This window comes from Plecotus auritus (genome assembly GCF_963455305.1).
Source record: "Plecotus auritus genome assembly, chromosome: 2".
Taxonomy (NCBI): Eukaryota; Metazoa; Chordata; class Mammalia; order Chiroptera; family Vespertilionidae; genus Plecotus; species Plecotus auritus.
The window spans coordinates 221228536-221246682 of record NC_137771.1 but is presented as its reverse complement, the minus strand read 5'-3'; the positions used below and the strand labels follow the sequence as shown (position 1 = coordinate 221246682).

Genomic DNA, 18147 nt, shown 5'->3' with positions numbered 1-18147 from the left:
TGAGCCCCATAAGCAAGACCTTTTATAAAGCCACTCATTTTTAAAAAATCCATTCATTTGTTTTAATCATTTATAACATAAATGTATCATTTTGACCACTTTTTAAAATATATATATATTTTTATTGATTTCAGAGAGGGAGAGAGGGAGAGAGAGAGAGAAACATCAATCCTGAGAGAGAATCATTGATCAGCTGCCTTCTGCATGCCCCACACTGGGGATCGAGCCCACAACCCAGGCATGTGCTCTTGACCAGAATCGAACCCTGGACCCTTCAGTCCGCAGGCTGACGCTCTATCCACTGAGCCAAACCGGCTAGGGCTCATTTTGACTACTTTTTGTTGTTGTTTTTGTTTTTTAATCCTCACCTGAGGATATTTTTTCCACTGATTTTTAGAGAAAGTGGAAGGGAGGGTGTGTGTGATGTGTGTGTGTGTGTGTGTGTGTGTGTGTGTGTGCGTGAGAGAGAGAGAGAGAGAGAGAGAGAGAGAGAGAGAAACATCTATGTGAGAGAGACATACTGATTGGTTGCCTCCCTGGGTCCTCCTGGGATGATCATGCCCCTAACCCCCACCACTCTGTGTCCAGAGGCAAAACCCCAAGCCCTAAGTGGCCTGGAGGGAAAAGCAGAAGCATGGATTTATTTTGCAACTACGAGATTCAGTCTTCAGCCCATCCTGATGCTAAAGGATCAGGTTGTTGTTGTTGTTTTTTTTTTTTTTTTTAATATTTTTATTGATGTGTGTGTGTGTGTGTGTGTGTAGAGGGAGAGAGAGAAACATCCACCATCAGCGTGTGCCCCCGGGCATGTGCCCTGACCAGGAATCGAACCAGCAACCTTTTTGGTGCACGGGACAATGCTCAAACAACTGAGCCATACTGGCCATGGCAGGATCAGGATTTTTGGGTGTTTTTTGTTGTGTTTTAGTGTGATGATGTGAACAATGATGTTTGGAAACGGAAACTGAAAGGAAAGACCCAGGTGTTCCCCCTCTCCTAAGTGTTTCCAAGAAGTGACACTGAGCTTGTTTTCAACGCCTCGGGTGATGGGTAGACCAGTTTTGTCACCATGGCCAGTGCAAGCATTGGGGTCTAAGGGCACTTATCCACACCTCTTTTTTTCAGAAAACAACTCTTCTGTTGTCATTCTGAGTATTTGGATTTTATATATTTTACTAGTGGCCCGGTGCACAAAATTTGTGCACATTAAAGGGGAATTAACACATTAAGCGCCCTGTCAGTCACTGGTGACTGACACTATACTTTCTGTTGGAAGACAAAACAGTCTGGGCGCTTAAAGTGTTAATTAGAGGAAATATTTAATATTGCTATTTGCCCTTTCTCTATAATAGAAGTGTCAGAGATGAAAGAAAATTAGTAAAATTTATATGAAAATCTCCCTCCTTTCACAGTCTGGGTTGTGTTGTGGGACCCAGAGTAAGTGCCTGCCCACCTGTGTGTGCCTTGAAATCACACAAGACCCAGACCCAGCCGGCCCCACCCCCATCAAGCCCCACAGGGTGGGGGGTGGTCCCCCGGCCCAGCCTCAGGTCTCCTGGCCCCAGTGCGAGGGTGTGATGACCATTTGCATATTAGCTCTTTATTATATAGGATTCCCAGTCAAATCAAATCAGGATCTGTGCCTATGCCTACATCCTATGCCTGGGGCATTTAATAGCCTCCCCAAAAGCTACCGAGCTATTCCTCCCCTTCATACTAACCCACTGGGTTGTTGTTTTTTTCTGGAAGCATTTCCTTGATCCCACTAGAAATAGTCCCGAGTAACTCCTTTTCCCATTTCTCAGGAATCGAATGGTGTAGTGGGCCTGCGGGATGGGCAAGCCTTTTCCCGCATGCATTAGCAATACCAAGTCTGAACGGGTGAATTTTTAGAAATAGCATGATTTTTTTTTAAATCCCAGAGAATATTTGAAAAAGGATTTGTAAGAAGAAAAAAATTAAAAATTATGCTTGCTTGCATGGGTGTGTGCATGTGTGAGGTGGGGTGGGAGGGAGACTATTCAAGAGGTTACACTGAGGTCACACTTACTGCGAGTTTCCCTCCCATGGACCCTGTGGACAAGAGCCTGCCCAGGGCGGCAGCTCCCACCTTTACCAGGGGCCTGGAGCACTGTAGTGATGTAGAGACCCACAGCCTTCAGGTCAGAGGGTCGTCTGCAGAGTTGGTGTGCAGTCCTGGGAGGGCCTGAGCACGCAGGATTTCTAAGTGGGGGGTGGGGGAGGGTAAGGTCTCTTTTTCAGGTACCTGTGTCTGGTGGGGGCCTCCAGGGAGTATCTACTGAGCAGGGTTAGGGTGCAAGGGGCTTTGCGGGGGTGCTGTAACACCTGTGAAAGATAAAGGGGGCAGGACTGGGTAGGTGAAGCCTCAGACCTCCACAAAGCTGGCCGGCTCAGAGCAAAGATTGCCTGTCAGGGGCATCTGGTTCCAGTACCCCACCTGCTCCTATTGGCTGAGGCTGCCTGGAGAGGGAGGCCTCAGGCTGTACCCCACAGCCCTGTTCTGGCCTCCTGTCTCTGCCATCAGCCTGTCCTCTGGCCCCGCTGCCCTGCTCTCTGCCATCCTCAGTTCTTCCGTGGGACTCACTAGTAAAAGGCTGCTGCTGTTGGTTCAGGCTGCTGCTAACAGCTCAGTAGCTCTCGATGAGGCAGGCCCTGTGCTCCGGTCGCAGGTCCTCAGTCCTTATAACATGACAACTGCACACAGCGGTTACTATCTGCAGGGGGGGCTCTGGTGCTGAATAGTGCACCTGCCCTCACAGCCATGCAAGAGGGGGTCCAGGTTCAGACGAGGCTTTACCCCTGCTTCCCATGTGCTGGATTCCTGCCCCGTCTGTTCTCCGAGCAGCGCTGGCTTCTCCTGCCCTTGGGGCTTTGACTTTGACCTCCAGGCTGATCAGGCCAGGATTCTCTCTAGTGCCCCTTCTGCATGGCATTTTTGTAGTTTCAGCTGATGTGGCTGAAAGAGATTTCTCAACAACCACCTTGAGGGCGGGCTCTCAGGGTGTCCTGGGGGCCTCCAGTCTTTACCGCAAAAATTCCTTTTATTCTTTTTGCCCTTCTAGAAGCCCATGTTTAAAGTAATTTGTTTCCTGAAAATTGCATTTATCACTGTTTTAGTTAAAAGCATGTAACACCTATCTACCAGTATTTGAGATTAGTGACAATGTGCTGGACTTATAAATCTCTAGCAAAGTTATTTTCTTTAGCTATGGGATATTTTTACATCTTGGATAAATGTAAAGTTCGCCTTAGATTGTTAAAAATGCCAGAAGTAGCCCCAGAGCTGTGACTTTCTTGACCTATTCTAGGAGATCAGGGAAGTCCCCAGTGGGAACTTCCTTGTTTCACAGAAAAGGAAACCAAGACCCAAAGGGATAATGACCTTGTCCAAGGTCACAGGCCAGCTGGCTCTAAGTTCCCTGGGCAGTGGTATTGGGCTGATGTCCGTGTCCAGCAGCCCTGGGAAGCCTTCCTGGGTTGTCCACCGGCCAGTAGTCCTCTCCCAGGACCTGCCCAGAGCCCATGCCATTGGCCATGCACCTAAATGTACCGTGACGGGCAAGTTCGCCAATGAGAGTCTCAGATCTAGAAAATCACCATGTGCTCAGAGGTGGGCACCTGCCTGCCATTTGACCTTGGGATCACCTCTGGGGCTCTGGCTTACTTATCAGTAAAATAGGATCCCAGCAAGTTTGTTCTAAGAATTAGAAGTCATGAACCAGGGATGCCCCTGCTCCCCAAAGGCCCAGTCACACTCACGGGGGGCCCTTAAATGTCGTTTTCCTTCTCATTCATGGCAGAGATGCCCTCTCTCTATAGATCTGTGCCACATAACACTCTAGGCAAGAATTGTCCTTTCCCTATTTTAACTTAGGCACGGGGGTCCGTGGTTCTCTCCTAACAAGGAAGCATCAATCACTAATGGGGTCAGGAGAGGCCCCAGCCCTGTGGCCAAGTCAGGGGGCTCTGCTGCTGCCTGGATTCTGGTGGGAAAGATATGTGCCTCAGTTTCCACAAATGTAAAATGGATGCCTTGTTTCCATAAGTAAGTGAAATGCTCTCATATAATAGGCTCTCAACAAGCCTGAACAATGACCACATTTCCCATCAGTCTGCACACCGCAGGGCCCAGCCAGCAGCCAAGGGCTGGTTGGCGGACTTCCAAGTTCCATTTAACTGTTTACTCTGTTCATATGAGCTTTTCCTGATCAGCTCAGGTATGAGTGATCATAGATTCTAATTGAATGTAGATTAGCTCATACTGATGACACTTGGTGCTGTTGAGAACAATGCAGTATTTTTTTTTTGCTGATATAAAAGCTCAAAGTAATTTTGTTGTTGTTAATTCTCAGGGGAGGATATTTTTTCCATTGATTTTTAGAGAGAGTGGAAGGGAGGAGAAGAGGGAGAGAGAGAGAGAGAGAGAGAGAGAGAGAGAGAGAGAGAGAGAGAGAGAGAGAAACATCAATGTGAGAGAGACATCAATTGGTTGCCTCCCACACCTGCCCTGACTGGGGCCTGGGGATTGAACCTGCAACCCAGGTACATGCCCTTGACCAGGAATCGAACCTGAAACTCTTTGGTCTGCAGGTAGATGTTCTAACCACTGAACAAAAATTCTGTCCAGGGCGTTTTTATTTATTTATTTTTTTTTTTAAAAATATATTTTATTGCTATTTCACAGAGAGGAAGGGAGAAGGATAGAGAGCTAGAAACATCGATGAGAGAGAAACATCAATCAGCTGCCTCCTGCACACCTCCGACTGAGGAAATGCCCGCAACCAAGGTACATGCCCTTGACCGAATCGAACCCGGGACCTTTCAGTCCGCAAGCCGACGTTCTATCCACTGAGCCAAACCGGTTTCGGCGTCCAGGGCGTTTTTAGTGTTTTAAATTTAAAATAGTATTAAATGAATATTCTGGAGTGCATTTAACCAGGTCTCTGTCGGTTATGTTCAGGTTTTCTGTAATTCTATGCTGTAAGTCGGAATGTTTTGTACACACACCTGCGGTGCTGGTGGGATTTATCTGTGGGATGAATGCCTGGAAGTGGCTGTGCAGGGTCCAAGATTTTACATTTAATTTCTACAACATTGCAAACCGTAACTTTCTTTTTTCCAATTATAAGGGAATCGTGAATAGAGCAGGTGCATGTATGTTTATTTCAATCTAGGTGTTTGAGGAGGCTTAAGAACAGGCACAGCCAGCACCTGACATTTTAAATAGCTTTCCGTGAAACCGGTTCAAGCTCCGGAGGGACAGGCGGACCTGAGGACCTGCACAGGCTTCAGGTCACACCCAGGTATCCAGCAGAGACAGCAGAGTGGAGGTGACCCTCTATAATGGCCATCGATTAACGAGGCTGCCTCAGGACACTCCTGCCTGCCACTCCCTCTGGAGGCTCAGCCGTAAGGCAGGAGATGCTGGAGATGCAGGAGATGCAGATGTGGGTTCGGCCAGGCCAGAACAGACAGGGGTCAGGGACCACCGGCGAGGGGCGGGGCTAGTGAGGCCAGGCCAGGGGAGGTTGCTGCCCCCACCCCAGTGGGGAAACTTCCTCTAGGGTCAGACATCAATACAAGCCAGAGCCAACGATAAGAGCACGTGGGTCTCTGAAACACGATCCGCCCGTGGAGTCAAGGCTCCCAGGACACTCCCCACGGTGACCCCACTCCCGCGGTGAACCTCAGACCACAGCCCGGATCCAGGACCGGGAGCTCACGCCTGGAAACACCCCCAGTGCCCTCACGGGGTTCCCCGGGGAGGTGGGGGGAGTCCAGGCGAAGTCCCAGGGCCCGTGGCACTGTCTCCACGACCCCGTCTGCCCGGACCCCTCCCACCACGCTGTGCCCTGGCCCTAATCCAGTTCCCCATCTGTGCCTCTGCCAGTTGGCCTGCCTTCACCCCTAATCCGGCCCCTCCATGGGGGCATCTCCATAGTCCCAACCCCATGTGCCCTCCTCCCCGATCCCGCCCACGCATGTCTTATAGGCCCCGCCCAGTCCCGCCCCTGCCGCCCGCCCCCCATCTGTGCCCCCTGTCACCCCATGTCTCCCCTGCCCCTCCCAAGTGCTCCCCAGCACTACACGGACCCCTGTGTCCCCCACGCGTGTCCTCCCCGCATGTCCCCCTGTCCCCCGTATCCGCCGCGTGTCCCCCGCCCCACACGTGTTCTCCCCGCGTGTCCGCCCCACGTGTCCCCCTGCCCCCCGCGTGTCCCCTCGCGTGTCTCCCGTCCCCCCACGGCGTGTCCCATGTCGCCCCACGGCGTGTCCCATGTCGCCCCACGGCGTGTCCCGCGTCCCCCCCCCTCCCGCGTGTCCTCCGCCCCGCGCCGGCGGAACTGTGGGAGCGGCGCGCACAGGAAGTGGCGGGGCGGCGGCGGCGGCGGGCGCGGGGGGATGGGGGCCGGGGGCGGCGGGCGCCGCACTCGCTGAGGCCCGACGCAGGGCCGGGCGCCCGGGGCCGAGCGCAGGCCGGAGCGGCCCGGAGGCGGAGGCGACGCCGGGGCCACGCGCGGACCAGCAGGTGAGCGGCGCGGACCCCGCCGAGGTCGCCCCCATCGCCCGCCCGGGTCGGCCCCCGCCCCGCCGCCCGAGGTCGCCCCCTCCCGCCCCGCCCCGCCCCAGCCCCAGCCCCAGCCCCAGCCCCGCCGCAGTGGCGGCTGCGCTCCCGGCTGCGGCCTGCGGGAAGGGGCGTCCGCGGCCCGGGTTCCCCACCCCCGCCTCCCGGGCCTGGTCCAGCCGAGGTCCAGGCCCCTTTCCCACTGCCCGCCGCCGGCCCTGCAGCCGGGGGCTCTGGTCCTGGGAGGGGGCACCCCGGGAGGGCCTGGCTGCTCGGAGGGTGCGCCACCCCCACTCCTCACCCCGGACTTTGTGGGGGATCCCCTATGCTCCATCGTGGACGCGACGCGCCCCCTCCCCGGCGTGTGGGGCGCTGGTGACCTGGGACCCTGGGCGCCCGCCCCTCCCAGGCACGCGGGGCCGGTTTCACGCCGCGGGAGGGAGGGCTGCAGGTGGACTGCAGGGAGGGGCGCCGAGTTTCCAGCCTTGACTTTGGCGTTTGGACCCGAGGCTGACTGCAAATTTCCATGGTTCCCGTCAGGTGATGGGTCCATAACCCAGAGCCCTGGGAGGAAGCCACCTCCACCAGGGCCACCCGGAGGACATGCGGGCCTTGGGTCCCGGATCCCAGGACAGGAGGGTTACTAGCAGTGAAGCTACCTTGAAAAATTGTGCTGTTTTTCTTTCCACCCCCTTTAACTTTGAGAGAAGTTCAGTGAAATAGGAAAAATGCTTTTATAAATGGCTTCCCAGCCCTTTCCTTTTAAAGCATAATGTAAGTCTTGCCTAAGAGAATACTTGAGCAGTTGGATTCCTTTCATAGGAAATCTGATCTCTCGAGAAGGGAAAATGAGGGCTGCTGGCCTGGAGGCGGCCTGGAGTGAGCGGTGGCCGCCTGTGTTAAAAGTGAGAATCATCCCAGACCCGTGCCTGGTGAGCTGGTGCTGATGGGCCGAGTTGCTGCATCCAGCCCAGAGGCTCCCTACGCGTTAAATTACAGCTCTGCAGGCTGATTATACTCATTTAGGGATTGCTAATCAACGCTTTTCTCCCTTTAAAAGCTTCATAAGAGGTCAGTCAGATTCTGAACATTCTCTAATTTGATCACTTCCTTTTTGTCCCCGCCCCCTACTTTGTCCCTCCCCTGCCCCCCTTAAAGTTTCATAGTTACAGTTCACTTCTGTATCCATTTCTTGGTGACTCTCAGAGATTGTCTTAACTGTTTAATCAAGAAGCTACATGTGCTTGACATTCAGCACGCACAGGGCCTCTCCTGGGCCGTGGAAACTGTAAGGCGCCTTAACGTTTTGAACCAAACTTTATGCGCTTGGTGGAGCCTCTGTTCACCCCACCTGCAGGGCCGGGGGGGGGGGAGGGGAGGGGGCCCTACCTGGGCATCTCTGCCCAAAAGCCCGTGTCTTAGCAGTAGCCTGAAGAGTTGGTGAGACAGGGCTAATGCCAGTGTTGCGGGTGGTGAAGGAAGACGTAGCAGGGGTCTTTAAACTGGTGAGTCCTGATTCCGGGAAGCTGCGCCCAACGGGGGTGCCCCTGTCCCTGGGCTGGCCCACTCTCTTGCAGAGACGCTCCCTGTGTCTGTACACACGGTGTGTCAGGGCTGCGGACGTAAACTGGAAGTTGCTTTATTTTGGAAGTTAGAAAAAGAGCATCCATCAAAGTGACCATTTTCACTCCACTCCCCCTGTTAGCTAGCAGTGGGTCCTGATACGCTGGGTTACCCTTGACCTGTGTTATCCCCGATCAGACTCTGACCTTGTAAAGAGTGGTCGTGGAAAAACAGTGAGGTTCAGTTACCTGCTGAAGGTCAGATCACAGATCAGCACGGCCAGAATTTAAATTAAGCTCCACGGGACTCTCATCTTTTCAGATTCATGCATCAGCTGAAAGTCCGTAAACTTTTATCTCTGGTTAAATCAGAGGTAGGAGGGAATGTTGAAACCCTTACACACCCAGGGAAAATGAAAAACAGATGTGTTTGAGCAGAGCCAGATGGACTGGGGTTTGGCTTGGGAGGGTCTGGTTAATTTGTCCAGTCACATTTGACCCTGAAACACACACGTTCCATTGACTTTCAGTCTGACTTGAGAGGGGGCTGGCCCCTCACTGTTAGCTGCTCGCCCCCTTTGTCACTGTCAGTATGCACCTGTGGCAAGAGCGATGGCTTCCACTCCCATCCTTGTCTTCCCCCTCTCGCCTTGTCAAAAACTAACATTTTACTGTTACAGGTTGTGGCTGATGGATGTGGAGAGAGCAAAGCATTGGGCGGGTGGGTTACATTGGTCTGTTTCTTTTTGAACGATTTGTACAACTGAGATCTTCATTACTTAGTCTTCTCATTGAGAACATTTACCTCAGGTTGACTGAATTTTGTAAAAACAGTTGCTAAGAAGTTGTATGGGTTTTACTTTGGCAAACCATTCTTTGGTCAGTCAAACAAGGCTTGAAGTTTTAAATGAGTTGTTTCAAATGGTAAAGGGAAATGACTGTGACTTCATCTTTCGTTCCTGAAACCACTTACTGATCATTTAAAAACTAATCCTAAATTACTAATTTTAAAATCCTGCATCTCGGGCAAGCACGCTAGTGGCTCATCCTCTGACAGTCTTTCGTGTCTAGTTACTTATTTAGTACTGTTTGATTATCTTTATCAAGCAGGGTGTGAGAGAGACTGTGACACTGGTCACGGTGGGGGCCGTCTGTGTGTGTCTTCGGAGGTGGGAGCGGAGTGGAGGGGAAACTGGGGCTGTGCTCTCTGACTGGCCCTGGTGCTGTGGTCACACTGGCCCTGTCTTTTCCCCAGGAGCCAGAGGGTTGCAGACACATGTTAGATGTTGGTGTCACCACACTCAAAGGAACATGTGTCCTTGAACATGTGACAGGCAGAATTCTTCCTGGCCAAGTGCTTTGGATGGCGTGGGACTAAACGCTGAAGCTGGGCGCTCCGGTGGGAGCGGCGAGAGGCCTGTCCCAAGGCGACTTGGGAGGCCACGTGTCATTCACATGGAGGGTCTGGATCCCTCTCGGAAAGCCGTGGGGAGTGAAATCAGTCATAAAGAGCAGAGTGATGGATTCTACAATGAGCAGTAGTAAAAGCTGCTGCCAGGAAAGACCTCGCCCAGACCTGTGGCTCCCGGGGACCTGCTCCCTAAAGGTGGCACACCAGGCAAGGGGCTGGGTCCTGGAGCGCCAGGAGGGTGGCTTTCTCTCTTCATCACGTCGTTTGCTGACCTGAAAACTGTGGGCGTATATGCCGACATTAAATGTGCCCCCTCCTGCGTCATTTAGGCTCTGCGTATTGTTTTTGTAGCAACAGCTACAATTCTTGCACCTGTCCGGCATTTTATGTGCTTCTTTTGTTGTTGGATTCTCAAAACAACCCTGTAAGGATAGTAGTGTTGCCCCATTACACAGATGGAGAGACGGAGGTGGGCAGGCTTGGCCAGGGTCGCTCAGTGAGCAAGTGGTGAATCTAGATTAAAACCACATCGCCGTGATGCTCAGAAAACTCAGTAAACGAAAGCCTACATTTTAGAAACAGAGACTGAGTGAATGGCTTCCCAGAAGTACTCACTCACAAACTTCTCACCTGTGGACAGAGTCAGAAACCCCTCTCTGGGATGATAGAAACAGACACGAGGCAGGTAAGATGCTGCATCGGAAAGAACAGAACTTCAGTTTATGCAGCTTCACTGTGCCCAGCGTTTCTGTAGATACGAGGTAGGGCTGAGCGGAAGAGCTGTCCACTGACCCATCGCATAAGAACGTGCTGATGATTGCGTGAAACTCCCCGTAGATCGATTTCTAACCTAGATGACTGTCCTGGTCTAATTGGAGCGATTGATTGAGCGCAGGGATGTAACTTTTATTAGGAAGATGCACGTAATTCTTACGTTCAGAGAGAAGTCACTCAATGGATAGGCTTTGCAAAATACAGTTCAGTATCAGCAATTTTTGCCAAATGAGACAGCAGTCACATCGTTAAGTGAAGACGGCCTCAGTTTGGGTTATTCGGGAGGTGGACGTCAAGGTGAGCAGTGCCAGGAGGTTTCAGAAAAGCCCCTGGTTTCGGCAGGTCTCCTTGAGCTGTCACTCAGGCCCCTTCGCTGCAGCGCCTCCGAGGCTGAGTGTCCCGGCAGGTGCTTCCAGACGGATGACAGAGATCAGCACACACACGTTAGCGTGGAAAGGTCATTCTCGGTTTTCTAAACGGAGACACATGCTGCTGTAACTGAAGTTCTAGATATTCGCTCGCACACGCACCGGGTGGCCTGCAGGTCAGCTCCAGCTCCAGCTCCAGGCGAGCGCCCGTCTTCCCGCAGCCCCACCTGCTTGGTGCCTTTCACTACTTTCCTTCACACTTTAGAGTTATTGAGTATAAACACTTCTTTTTTTTTGGTGAACAAAGCTACATGGGAAAGTTGTAGACACAGATTCCGACAGGGGCCAGGCAGGAAGGTGAGCCAGCGACGGAGCGGTGGTGGCCGTGTGAACGTGAGTGATGACCGAGCGCCTCTTCTGGGGCCCCCTCACCTGACCCAGCACTGACGCCCAGCCAGCAGCACCGGGTGGGAGCAGGACCAGAGTTACTGACCTTTGGTCTGCTGGGACAAGCCAGGAATCTGCATTTTTATATGCAGTTATTTTTAACAGACCATGCAGGCAAATAGAAAATGTTCCTGCTTTAATTCAGCCAGTAGACCCTATTTTTTCAACCTCTAGCCTAAAATATATGTTTAATTTTTGAAATACAGTAACTGAGCTAATTAAACGAAGACACAATGGGCACTTCCCAAATGCATGCGAGGGAAGCAGGACACGAATAACGGAAGCCCAAGCCTTTATCTGCAGATGAAAACCAAAGAATACTTTTCTACTGGGTTATGCCTTTTTCGTGTATATTCCTTGCAATTAGGCTTTATAATATTCCACATACTGTCTTAGACTCTGCAATTAAATTTATTCCCAGACACTCATAATTTTTGTTGCCTTTTAAGTGGTGTTTTAAAAATTGATTTTTAATTAAATTGGTTTCTCACTTCTTGTGGGTGTTGCACAGAAAGGCAGCTGATGACATGTTTCCTCACATATTCGTGATACCAATCCTGTGTCGTAGTGGGTGTATCTCTATCACATGCCTTTCCCAGTCGCGTCATGTGTTTTTACTTTATTTTGATGAATAGAAATTCCTAATTGAATGCAGACTTTATCCATCTTTCCTTTCATGGGCAATGCCTTTGGAGTGTTGATAAGAAGTCCTGCCCACCCTGGGGTCTCCTGCATCTTCTTGTAGAAGTTTTAAAGTTTGTTCTCCACACTGAAGTCCTTACGCCCCCGGAGTTGGGTGGTGGAAGTAGGGCGTGGTTCTCTCCTCGCCCCCCACGGAGAGCCAGTGGCCCCACGCCGGTCCTCAGCGAGTGAGTCCCTTTTCCCTGCTGGCCTGCAGTGTCCCAGTCCCCTCCGTCTGGTTGTCTGGCCCCCTGGTCAGTGTGTCTGCATGGATTTGGTTGTGCCACTCGGCTCTCTACCCGTCCTGCCCTCTGGACGTCCTCCCCCTGGGTCTCTGGGGCCCCTGGCTGTCATTGTTCTTTGCTTTCCTGTGTAAATGTTCAGATCAGCTTGTCGCCCGGCCTGCGTGGCTCAGTGGTTGACCTATGAACCACTGAGGAGGTCATGGAGGTCATGGTTCGATTCCCAGTCAGGCACCTGCCTGGATTGTGGGCTTGATCATCAGTGAGGGGTGTGCAGGAGGCAGCCAGTCAATGATTCTCTCTCATCGTTGATGTTTCTATCTCTCTCTCCTCCTTTCCTCTCTGAAATCAATAAAATACACTGAGTGGCCAGATTATTATGATCTCTGAACGTATAATAATCTGGCCACTCAGGGTGTATCCTATATAATAAAAGGCTAATATGCAAATTGTCCCCTCGACCAGGAGTTCAACCAGCAGGCAGGCCAGCCAACTGCCCATGTCCCCTCCCCCTGGCCAGGCTGGCCGGACCCCACCCATGCACGAATTCATGCACCGGGCCTCTAATACACACACACACACACACACACACACACACACACACACACACACTGAGTGGCCAGATTATTATGCGTTCAGAGATCATAATAATCTGGCCACTCAGAATATATATATTTTAAAAAATCAGCTTGTCAAGTTTCATGAAAACTTTGTCAGGATTTTGATTGAAATTGTATTAATCCTGTAGATCCGTTTGGGGGGATTTTTCATCTTTATGATATTCAGTCTTCCTGCTGTAAACATAGTATGTGTCTCCATTAAGGAAGATCTTTTTAAATGACTTGCAATTAGGCTTTATAATATTCCACATACTGTCTTAGACTCTGCAATTAAATTTATTCCCAGACACTCATAATTTTTGTTGCCTTTTAAGTGGTGTTTTAAAAATTGATTTTTAATTAAATTGGTTTCTAACTTCTTGTGGGTGTTGTACAGAAAGGCAGTTGATTCTGGTTATCAGTTTTATAGCCAGTCACTTTAGCCGTCTCTGTTTCTATATTTGTGAACTTGGGGGTTTTCTGCGCAGACATCCCTATTGTCTGGGAATGGTGGCGGCTTTGTCTCATCCTTGTGCCTTTACTGTCTTTCCTTCCCATTTGACTGCCTGGGCCTTCAGGACGGTGTTGGATGGCAGCGTGATAGGGTGTTCTCGTCTGGTTCCCGATTTCAAGTAAAGGATGCTATTGTTTCCCCTTGGGCTGGTTCAGACACAGGCCGTTTGGTTCTGAATTGTCCCATTGCGCCTCCTGGGATTAGAGGCCAATAAAGAGATTAAAGACTTACCTCCATTGGTCATCAGGGACATGCAAAAATATGGCCACAGGGAGGTGCCGGCCTGCCCACCAGGGTGCCTAAAATGTATGGCGGCCTTGGCCCAGCCTTGTAAACAGGGCAATGCTTCAGAGATCCCATGGCCAGATCTGCAGGCGAGGCCATTGCACGTGACCCAGTGTGCGTGTCAGGACCCCGAGCAGGACAGGATGGCCACAGCCACTTAGTGGGTGGACCCTGGAGAAGAAAAATGTGGTGTATACTGTATGTACAACGCAATATTGCTTCAAATAAAATTCACATGATGGGAAGGAGATGAAGTAGCTGCAACCACCGGCAGATATGTGTGGCTCTTACAGATGTCGGAGCAAAGGGCGTGAGGCACAGAGGTGTGTGCTGCCTGATCCACGGGTAGGAAGCACAAAAGCAGGCAAGAGCAGGCCGTGCTGCCTGGAGTCAGGGTGTGGCCACTGAGGGGCCACTGGGGACGGGAAGGGATCATGCAGGGCCTCCTAGGGGCACTGGGAATGCTTTCTGTCTTGATCCAGGAGTTGGTTACTTGGGTTTGTTTAATAGTTGCAGATCCATTCAGGTTTTCCAATCCTGTTTGAATATAACTTGGTAAGTTACTTTTCTAGGGAGGCATCTGCATTAGTTACCTGTGCTGTGTGACAAATGACACCAATGTTTGTTGGCTTTAAAAACAGCACTGTCATTTCACAGTTTCTGTGATCCAAGAATCTGGGCACAGCTTAGCTTTCATGGGCTGCCATCGAGGTGTCACTGGGCTGTGGTCTTATCTGAAGGTTCTATGGGGAAGGGTCCCTTTTCAAGTTCACTCATGGGTTGTTGTCAGGATTCTGAGGGCCTCCCCAACATGGCAATTTGCTCATTGGAGCACGCAAGCATGAAAGGAAAGAGAGGAATAGAGAGGGAGGGAGATAGAGAAAGTTGCAGTCTTTCAAAACCTCATCTCAGAGGTGACCTTCCATTACTTGTGCTGTACTCTTTTTTTTTTTTTTTTTTTTTTTAAAAAAACCCACATGTTTTTCTTGATTTCAGAGAGAAAGAGAGAGGGAGGGAGATGGAAACATCAATGATGAGAGAGAGTCATTGATTGGTTGCCTCCTACACACCCCACACTGGGGACTGTGTCCATACCCCGGACATATGCCCTAACTGGTAATCAAACCGTGACCTCCTGGTTCATAGGTCGATGCTCAACCACGGAGCCACACCAGCCGGGGATGCTGTATGCTTTTTGTTAGAAGCCAGTCACTAGGTCTAACAAACCCTCAAGAGGAGGGGATTGCATGAGGGTGTGAACCCGGGGGGGTCATCTCAGGGCTGCCTACTGTACTATCCATTTCATTAAACTGGCCATTTCCTTGGTACAGAGGTCATTATATTTTCTTAATTTTAAAATATCTACTGTGTCTGACATTAAGTTCCCCTTTGCATTCCTAAAATTGCTCTTGCCTTTCTTTTTTCTTGTGTCATCTCTATTTATCTATTTTATTACTGACTGCAGAGCTGGCTTTAGTTTTGTGGACCATCTCCATGGTCTCTGTTTTCTGTGTCATTAATTTCTGCTTTCGTTGTCATTATTGCTTTCCACGCTCCTCCAGTTTATCCTGGTGTTCTTTTGCTAGGTTATTGAATTGAAAGCTTTATTTTCTTTAATATTCTTTATCCTTTACTTTTTATTTCTTTTTTCTTTATTATTATTCTTTATTTTTTCTAAGCATCGTTTCTTAATTTTCAGACTTTTTTTCTATTGTGAGCATTTAAGGCTGTAACTGTCCGTGGCTCTGCTTTATGGTAGCCTGTAAATTTTGGTATATAGCATTTTCATTGTTCAGGTCTCAGCATTTAACAATTTCTGGTGTTATTCTTCTGTGACTCATGAGTGATATAAAAGACATTTTTATTTTCTAAATGTGTGAGGGTTTTAGGTTAATTAATTTTTTATCCTTGCCTGAGGATATGTTTATTGATTTTAGAGAGAGAAGGGCGAGAGAGAAACATCAATGTGAGAGAATTGCCTCCTCTATGTACCTGACCGGGAATCGAACCCACAACCTTTTGGTGTATGCGATGATGCCACCCTTGCCCTCTGAAAGGGTCACGCGGTTTCCACTCACCCTAGTCGCATTGGAAAGAACGACACCCTTCCAGGCGCCTAACAGTTTTCTCATTTTCCGTTATTTTCTCATTTTGAAATCCAACACGCTAGGATCTCGCTGTGAACTGCGACAGTGCCATGGTCAATGCTGTTGAGGACATGCGGTGAGAATGGGTGACTGGCCTCTCCTCTGTGGAGGTGTTGGGGCGCACCGTCGGCTTGAGGCCGAGAGCATGGGTGACAGCGGCTCTGGCAGGTGAATCCTTCTCTCGGTCACGGCCTCTGCTCCTCTTCTGCTCTTCCCCGTGAGGATCGGAAAGGCCACGTGTGAAAGCGCTTTGTAAAGAGGTGTGCACACACCACGCACCTCATGCGAGGTGGAGAAGTGACGTCCCACGTGGTGGTGTGTGTGAGTCCCGGCCGCCTGCCCTGGGACGCCAGCACTTAGGAAAAGGGGCTCCGACTGGCAAGCGCTACAGGGAGAAGAGAGCAAGAACAGAAACAAGGCCTGAGCTTTGCACGGATTCATCCCCAAACTGGCCACGAGCCCTTGGACACCCGGCAAGGGTCCCTCCCGCGTGCCTCTCCTGCTGGTGTTGGCTCTCCTGCTCTCCCCGTGGGTGCCAATGAAGGAGACGTGGGCTTTGTCCGTCCCTGTTCTCTTTGTCTGGAAGAGGCATGGCGGCATTGCAGCCCAGTGTCTCGCAGGTTCTGAGTGTGGTAGCGGCGGGTGCATTGGCATTAGCTGTGCCACCCACCCGCACCCATACTGGGTGTCTGCCTGTCCACACAGCACCGTGTTCTGTGCCAATGTTGGGTTTTCCTTGTTGCTGAATCATTTCATGGCTCAGCAAATCTGAGAGTAGCATCTCTTCTTCCCCTGAGAGCCACTAGCCTGAGAGTAGCCGGGGCTGCTAGCTGTTGTGTTCCCTTTGTGGCACTTGGGCGGCTGATTGGCAGGAGTAGGTGAGGCCACCTGTCCTGGTCTCATGTCCTCAGGCTACTCTGGGTGTGAGGGCTGCATCTGGGAGCCCCTGGAAGAAAGCTGCATCAGGGACTTTGTAAGGCGACTTCAGGTTCAGGGGGGCTAATGGGCTCAGCTGGGGTAATCTCCCCTTCCCAGCGATTTTGTTTATTGCCATTTGTGTGTGGGGGAAGGGAGGGTTTGAAAATAAGTTTTGCCACCACATTTAGGGTAGGACAGGTTTAGGTAACAACAATTGTACCAATTAGTCTTTTTATTCCCCCTCACATATATCTGCCAAATAATGACATAAGCACCTAAGTGGAGAGAGGCGCCTGGCCCAGCATGGAGTCAGCAGCAGCGGCCCGGAGCATTTCAGATGCGCTTTATTTGTCGTGGCGTGTAACTTGACATGTGTGACATGTAGTATGTCAACTGTACAGAACAAGAAAGATTTGTACCAGGTGGGTGGTTTGATGACCGAGATGGTCCTTCCTGTTGTTGGGAGTGGGGCTAGGAGGCACTGTGGGTTGAGAGACAGTCTGATAGAGAGACAGAGAGAATATAAATAAGAGAGGGGCTGCTTATAAATAAGAACTTGTTTCTAGAAAAAAAGAGAAAGTTTAAAAGGCAATGATGATCATTACGAATTGTTTATGCTTGGTCATTTGTACTTATTTCCAGAAAGGGTTCAGTTTCTTCTTCCCCTTTCAAAGTTTACAGAAGTAGAAAATTGGGAGTATTTGATAATTTTGTCATTTTTTATTTTATAACTTGTGATGATTATATTTTCAGAAATGGGTTAGTTTACTTTTCTCAAATTAAGGAATATGAAAACAGAATATTGAATCCCCACACCTACCATCCAGTGGAAGAATTAACCACTGTAAAGTCATTTGAGGTCAAAGAGTTCATGAAAGTAACATTCGTAACTTGTAAACGGAAAAGGGAGACGGGGACCCTCAGAGGGCATGTCTGCCTGCGCTGCGCTGCCCCACCCGGAGCCGGAGCCTTGGTGGCTGGTCAGGGTTAGGAGGTGCTGTCAGTGACATGCACACGATTTCCAAGAGCATGAGAGAGAGTGAAGACACCTCCCTAAGATGCTTTTACACGGACTGGATGTTGGACATATTGGGTTAAATAAAACATATTATTACATTACTAGAGGCCCAGCGCGCGATTGAAATCACGTGAGGAGGCGCCCCGCCTCCCGCCATGCGAGGTAGCACCCCGCGGGTTGCCACGGGAGTCAGGCCTGACTGGCACCACGGGTGGCTGGGACCTGTGCCTGACTTCTGCCCCAGGCCCCCCCTGCCTATGTCTGCTCTGGGCCACCTGAGCTGCCACACCGGCTCGGGCAGGCCTCCCTGTCTCTGTCTCCGTCTCTGCTCTGGCCTCACCTGCGCGCGCAGCCTCCTCCTGTCCGGTGGTGACCCGTTATGGTGTCCTGGCCTAGTTTGCATATTACCTCTTTTTTTTTTTTTAAATATATTTTATTGATATTTTACAGAGAGGAAGGGAGAGGGATAGAGAGCTAGAAACATTGATGAGAGAGAAACATCGATCAGCTGCCTCCTGCACACCTCCCACTGGGGATGTGCCCGCAACCCAGGTACATGCCCTTGACCGGAATCGAACCCGGGACCCTTCAGTCC

At 50.6% G+C, this 18147-nt stretch overlaps 1 protein-coding gene across 2 annotated transcripts in view; it reads left to right on the top strand.

Moving 5' to 3' along the window:
• Window positions 1-6417: 6417 nt before the first annotated feature.
• AGPAT3 (1-acylglycerol-3-phosphate O-acyltransferase 3) overlaps window positions 6418-18147 on the top strand; it is a 70733-nt gene continuing 59003 nt past the window's right edge. The window contains exon 1 of one of the 2 annotated variants that reach the window (XM_080657863.1): window positions 6418-6550. The gene's annotated coding sequence lies outside the window, so the exon portion shown is untranslated. The remainder of the gene's footprint in view (window positions 6551-18147) is intronic. The other variant, XM_080657865.1, reaches the window with a different exon arrangement.